General features: G+C 49.3%; 1 protein-coding gene across 1 annotated transcript in view; it reads right to left on the minus strand.

Moving 5' to 3' along the window:
• LOC125959948 (lachesin-like) overlaps positions 1-7500 on the minus strand; it is an 18916-nt gene that overhangs the window by 9764 nt on the left and 1652 nt on the right. The gene's annotated exons all lie outside the window — the stretch shown is intronic.

Raw genomic sequence — 7500 nt, forward strand, 5'->3', positions numbered from 1 at the left:
CTTCCTATTGTCTGGTCTGCCGTGACGCGTTTCAGAGGGAAACTAGCCTCCAGTTTTGGGCAACGGTTCCCTGCTCCCCAGATAATTTGCAGGACCAGATGGCCCCGTAGGCCCCTGTCGCTCTGTGTCTCGAACCGGACTTTGGCAGCCTGTGCGCGGTGTGTGTGTGTGTGTGTGTGTGTGTGTGTGGCTTGGTGGCGCAAGTTTTCGCATTCTCACGGTCGACATGTTTCTGTTTCGTAGGGCAGGCACAACCGGTCTCGGTGGTGCTCCGGTCCCGAGTCCCGAGTCCGTCGGTCGGTCGGTCTCGTTCTAATTTGGCCGGCACTGCCCTGAAGCTGGCAAGTAATCGAAGCGTTCAGCCAAACCCCAAACGGTGTTCCGATGAAAAAGGGCGACCACAGTCATCGCCTGTATGCCACAAACACACGAACACACACACACACGCGTGACACTTCCTTGCACGGTCAGAGCGACGGTCCGTGAGGTGGTGCCGGAGTGCATACATGCGTGCTTTCGATGCAGTCGAGTCATGCACACACACACACACGGGGTGGTGGGTGCAGCAGATGCTGCCACTGCCCACTAGAGCTCAATCATTATTCAGAATCGGTCGATGAGGCTGCTTCCGGGTTTTTGGTTGACTGAACAGTGAACGAACTGCGGGGAAAACACTCCAAAGACCCACTCCGGGGGTGCTCAAACCACAAACAACGAACCCATCCCCATTCCGTACGCTCTTGATGCTTTTTATCCTTTTGCTGACCCCTGGTGAAGGGACCAGGACCATGGGGGGGGGGGGGGGCTCTCGGTTTGCCAATCGAATGTGTGTTAATATCTATCCGGGATGTAATGTTGCGGAGGTCTTTGCACTAGATCACTTGTGGTTGGTTCGATGAGAGATGAATGAAACCAATATACCATGTTTAACGGAATGTATGATTTGCTTCCGATTGAAAGCATATGCATTGGGAGTGGAACGGCCGAGGATATGAGATTGTGGTCAACATAAACAAGGGAAGCGCTTCTCATTGATGGGACTTACAAAGCTTTGATGAACTAGACGCATTACTCCGAGTGCAGTTTTATTTGTCAAACAAAAGTAGAAACCACTCTCAGCTAATTGCCATTATCTATCATTGAAAAACTGACTTGCTGTTGGTATTTGCTACAAGTAACTCTCTTAAAATTAGCAACGCAATCCTCGAGTGCTTAACTGATCAACAAGCGTAAATCCACTATTGGGAGTGAAAAATGATGTTATCTCTTCACGATCCTGAGTAGCCATTGCTTGTTGTTGAAGCCACTGAATGCATTTTCCATCTATCACGCTATATCACGAGACGTCCTCGTTTAATAAATAATGTAGCATCATTCACCACAACCCACCGTAGGACCGCAGAAGCCACGAACCACAAGCCACGAGGCTGCTGCACGAAGCGAATGCATTAAAAATATTAACATCCCAGAGAGCTGCTACATCATCTGCTACAGGCTCTCCACGCTTTTCTGCGGTCCCGGCGAAAGCACCAGCTCCATGCCCATGCCCAGTGGCGGAAGTAACTGATTTTCCATTTAGAAAATCCATCATTCCGCTCTGCTCAAACAGCATTCGCGCTCAAAAGCGTAAGACCGGACCGACCGGTCCTCGCTTCAGTACTTCAGTTTCCCTCTGGCCTCGTCAAGTGACTTCCCATCGATACTACCTGTTGGCGGAGGCGGTCTCTCGGTATCAGAGATGAAAATAAATAGAGAAAAGAACTCGGGAATACCGCCGAGAATACCGTTCGTGGCACCGTGGCCCAAAGCTCATTAAGTACAATGCACATTGCAGTGCCGTACCGACCGGACGATCGATCGAGGTAGTAGCCAGCGTAGGGCTACTAGGATCAATGAAAGCTTCTCTGCCACTTCGACTCCACCCAGTGCCGGGGCTGGAGCTGCGAGGGGTTGCCTGGGTGAGTTTTAAATCTATTCTTTAAATTTGCGATTCATGTGCCAGCGCAGGACTTCGCTCGGTCCGTCGATGGTTCCTTAGATTGACTTTCCAATTAAAATCCTGGAAAAATCTTAACTTTCTATGGCCTCCTCGTAATACCAGATTTAGTCGAGCAGCGAGATTAAAGCAAATTCTTCACTTAAATCTTTAACTCCGCCGCTAAACGCCTCCGGACACGCAGCACCGGTAATCGCGTCTATCGCAGAAATATCAAGAGAGAGAGAGAGAGAGAGAGAGAGAGAGAGAGAGAGAGGGAGAAGGAGAGAGCGCTAGGATGAAGCGACCGCAATTTGGCACACGATCCCTTGTGGCCAAATTAACACTCAGGAATTATGTTCATCGATTTCGCCGAAACCACCATTGCGACCCGTCCCGTGGACAAAGTGTACAGCCTAACGGTGGGGTTGGCATATCACACCGCCCACAGAGCATCCAGAGCTGTGGGGTGGCTTCTCCTCCTCCCCACCCCCTTCCCATCAAATTGGGGTTTGGAGGAAGGGATCGTGAAATCGTTTATTAAATTGAACATCATCTCTTCTTCCGTGACATTTCAAATCTTCAGCCAACTTATTACTCAAAATCCCCTTCCCGGGGCGCCTTTGCCTTGAGATCCTTGAATTGAAATTTGCATAATTACTTGAAAACCGCCCACCAGACAAGTTAAGAAAGACCACCCTTCCCTTCACCACCCGCATCCAGCCGAAAAAACAAGCTTTCGAGTTCGAGTTCGTGGCCAGGGGACCGCGCCCTGGTGATTTGTGGTCGTGGTGCGTAAGTAAGGGGGTTGACTGCAGCATCATTGAAATGCGAAAAACACCTCCTTACTTAACGTCTAGACGTGCTTCAAGGAGAAGCAACCATCAGGGCAGGTCACGAGGCTGGCAAGCGTTGAAAAAGGGACAGCGAGCGAGATGGTGTGTAGTAGTACTGGCAGTGGCGCATCATGGCGTCTTTGTCATGGAGCGATCATAATCTACTTCCGCTTGACTGCCTGCTACAACCCCTGGCGTAGCTGTGATAGGCCGGAACTTGTCAGCTTCTTTCTCCCTCATCAACACCGGATAGGCCTCCCCGCCGCTAGTAGCAGAAGAGGTTAATTCCTGCAGAATGACACTGACAGTTAGTGGTAGCTACTGCTGCTGCTACTGCGACTGCCACTACGACTGGTCGTCATCAACATAGTGGGCTGTGTGTTTCAAAAGCATTTTCAGGCACTTATGCAAATGAGAAAACATTATTGAGGCGAGTGAGGAAAACAAGGGTGGTTAGTGACTGTCGTCGACCACTCACCACTCCAGTTCAGCCTCGGGGATCCTGTCACCGCCGCCTGGCGACCGGGACGTCCATCTTTGGTCGTGCCACCTCCACCTTGGTTAAGTGGTGCACCAAAAACGGTCGGTGGTTGCGGTAGCTCTTTGTTGGAAAGGAAAAGAAAGAGAGATCGGCACTGCAATCGCCTCCCCCCGATCCTGTATTCGGAATCCACACAACACGGACACGGACGGACTGACCTCGATGAGATGAGATGAGCGTTGGGAGCGGTGGTATAGGATGGGCGGTAATTGTTATTGCACAATTGTGTTTGGTAATGGCCGCTGGTAAGCCTCTTTCGGTCCGTGGTCACCAACAGGACCAACGCTTCTTATTAGCCACGAACGAAGCCAGCGCAGGATGCGCTTTAATAACTTATGCAACGTAATCGCTTATGTGATTCGCATCCGTTGTTGTTATGTTTGTGTGCGTGTGTGTGTGTGTGTGTGTGTGGTCACTAGACCCCACACTGGATGGCTGGATCCGATCCGTGCGACGGACTTGGACTCGAAGGACGCGTCGTCCCTCTTTGGAGGGAAAAACTTTTCAAAAGCCAAACTCCCACTCCATGTGTGGCCATGTGGTGTCCATGTGCCGCTCGCCGCTGGTTATGGCTACACAGTTTAGAATGGGTATTATTATTGGGTTGGTTGGTATCAATAATGCAAGCACTTCGCTCGCCAGCTCGCCATCCAGAATGTTGCGAGCGACCGAAGATCCCCTTTCGGACTATAAGCGAATGAGCGAGCGCTCGAGCGAGCTTTTCCGCTTGTCCTCGCTCGCTTTTGCCCAGGACCGTTCGGACGCGCAGCTACCCGTTTGGTTACGGTTGAGTGAAACGCAATCTGTGCGGTGCCGGGGGGGGGGGGGGGGGGGGGGTTCTTTCGGTTGGCCACTTTTGCGTCGATTTTCGCTTCCCCGGAATTGCCGTAACCGTGTTTGCCGTGCGGGCCAAGCTTTCAATCCGGCTACGCAACAACAACAACCGTTTCCGCCTAGCGCTCAATCCCACCCTGCCGTTCTCCGTGTTCCCTTATATTTGCCAACATTATTGACATTCGCGTCCTGCGTCCTCGTACTCGTCCGTCCGTGTCCGTGTCCGTGTGCGCTTGTGTGTGCGATAATCCCGCGTCCATCCGGCGGCTGCAGCTTCCCCCCCCCCCCCCCCCAAAAAAAAAGGGACATCTTTTCGAATCGATTCGAATCCGACCACAAAAAATGGGGCTCCCATTGCTTTCGATTGCTTTCCAGCGTTCACATAATGGTCGCTTTGGCTTTTCACAGAAATACTGTAGCCGCACTATGTGTAGGTGTGTGTGTGTGTGTGTGTGCGCTCCAATCACTGAGCCGGAATTGTTGGAAAGCGACGAGGTCACACCGCGGAGGGGGGGGGGGGGGGCTCATGTTCACACACAACGCAAGCCTGACGCAATAACTCGTGTCGGGGGTCAAAGTGATCTTTCAAGGATTCATTTTAAAAGTTTGTAGCCGCAAGGTCCACAACATCCCGGGCACGTGCTCAAGTGAGCACTTACAGATCACGCCCCCTCTCCTCTCTCTTTCTCTCTCTCTCTCTCTCTCTCACTCCCTCTCTCTATAGACCACGAAATGGATAACGGAGAGTTTAACAAATAAAACCCTCAAGCGGCATGATTGATGGGTTGTCATTGGCCATCGCGTGCAGTCAGGCAGTCATTGGCGGTTGATTGTTGTTCATCCGACATTTTTCGGACGTTTGTTTCTATTTTCAAAAACATCGCGCCGCACTCGAGAGAGCTAAAAAGCGCACACACTCACGCAAACAGAGAGAAAGTGTCACACCCCTGGACCATATGTATGTCGTCGTGTCGGAGGAGGAAGACCCCCCGGGGAGGGGGAGGTGGAGTGGTCTGCAATATCTCATTCAGTTTTCAGCACCAACCGACACTGCTAAGCGCTTGTGTTTGACAAGCTACGCGGCTGGGTTCGCATTCCGACACATGATTGATGGTTCTCCGATAGAAGACCTCGGGTCTCTTCCGCCCCGGGGGTTTGATCAAGATGGGGAAGGGCTTACAAGGGCCTGCCGACCGGCCGACCGGCTGCTTTTGTCTCAATGTCCTATTCCACTGTTCGATCATTTGATTGACCTAAAGGTTCTTCCCGCACAGCTCGGTAATAATTAATCAACCTATCGGAAGCGTACTTAATCAACACTTGAGGTCGTCCCCGTAAATTATGAACGTTTCGTCCCCGCGGCCCCGGTGGCGGGTTGGAACCGCAAATGGAATCGTGGCGTGGTCGTCAGGTCGCCGCTAGCCGCGGGTTTGGCCTGGACGGGATGCCGGTGATCAAAAACCGGTTGCCACAGCGAATGGTTCAGCGCAAAACGATAAACGAAAGGGTCACGGCTCGGGTGGCCGGTGTGGGTGGGTGGGTGGGTGGCTGATGGGGAGGTAAATAAATCTTCCACGGATAATGAGATGCGCAGGGCTGGCCCTGGGCCTGCGGGTGCCCTACCGCTGGTTAGGATATACTGTTTCAATAAAGCTCTCGCTCACTGTTCGTCGTTGTTGGTGCGCTTGGTGTACGTGCATGGAGCTCACCGTTACGCGCTTTTTCCATGCGGAACGGACCGGACCGGACCTGGCTGTCGGTGGTCTGGCTAGCTGGCAGGCAGGCAGGCAGACAGGAAGGATGGCTGAATGGTGATGGTTGATGTATATGATAAAGTGGCTCGTTGTGGCCGTGGAGGGGGTTGAGAGGGTTAAGTAATGTTTGCCCAATGATACTGTAAATTATCAGAGCATATCGGCCACAGCTGCCAATTGATGCTATGGACCGTGGATGCTGAAGTGGAACTAGTTTTCATTCGAGTAGTTCCGGTTGGGGCAATTGGGTGCAATCAAGAGTGTTGCTAGTGTACCAACTTCGGGGATTGATTTTGTTAATTCGTTTGAATTTTAAGCCGAATTGAAAAACGTATCCAAAAAAGCTAGATTACAAATTGTTTTTACAAATTTCTTTGCTACACTTTAAAGAACCTACTACGATGAGTACTAGCTTTCATCGGTGATGAACATTATTAGGCGAGATATTATTTTAACAAATCAAAGTAGCCCTTAACGTCAGAAAAGAAATTAACAGAACAGGTATGAACAGTGAATAGTTAAATTTATATATGAATATTCGAATAGTTCTGGTTTTGAATCTAAACACTGTGTCATCATACTTATAATGTCAAAACAAAACAAGTAACATATTCAATTGTCTTCAAAGGTACGGGAAAAGATGAAAGAAATTGTTTAAAGAATCATAGTCTAACAATAAAACAATTGGCTTCAAACGTAAGGATTTCGTTTGAAGTAGATCATTGCATTCTGCCGGAAAGCGAAAAACTGCCCGAAGCGTCGATAACAATTTTGTTTCGCGAAATCTTGACTTATGTTTTCGCCTGAAACAGCATGTTTGCGTTTTTGTGCCATTGTCGTATTCGCCAAAATCAAGAGCAGCTTTTCGAAGAATTTGGGGGAACATTAATAGTCTTTCGAAAATGGTCCTAGAATCAGCAAACATCAAGTTTCATTTTTTTTAGCTTCAAAGAAGCACTGGTGTATTATACCCAATAGAGATTACTGAGAAGGCCATTGTTTGTGGCTATTCCATGGACAAATATTCTAAACCACCCGTCTTTACTTGCATGAATAATAATAATTTATATAAAAGATCCTTCTATAAATTGCTATTTTACTCAATTCGTAATCCTTGCATCTGGACGAAAATCAGCTCAAGGAATGGTAATGACCGTTTAGGTATTCCTTAATAAAAATAAGCTCTACTTAGCTACCCCACGGCTTTATAACATAAACTACAAAGTAAATTATCCACTCCCATCGCTCAAGGGTCCTTCCACGTAACTCCTCATCCAGAACATTCGGGGAAAGCTTTCGATTTTAAAATTCCAACTATATGGGTTCCGGAAATGGTCGAGATAAATCATCAATCGAAATGATGAGATAGATCGTTAGGCTTGTGACAAACTGAATCCGGTGCGTAGAAGCGACTGTCAGGTACTGTCGAGTCCTCTTTGAACTCCCAAAATGGATAGAAAACCTCAGAAAAAAACCCCCTAGAAACTCAATCAGCCAAAGGTAATCTATTAGCAGCCATTAAGAACCATCGGGCTTCCGGTCTCGTCAGCCATTCCCGGA

This window comes from Anopheles darlingi, chromosome 2, assembly GCF_943734745.1.
Source record: "Anopheles darlingi chromosome 2, idAnoDarlMG_H_01, whole genome shotgun sequence".
In the NCBI taxonomy this organism is placed as follows: domain Eukaryota; kingdom Metazoa; phylum Arthropoda; class Insecta; order Diptera; family Culicidae; genus Anopheles; species Anopheles darlingi.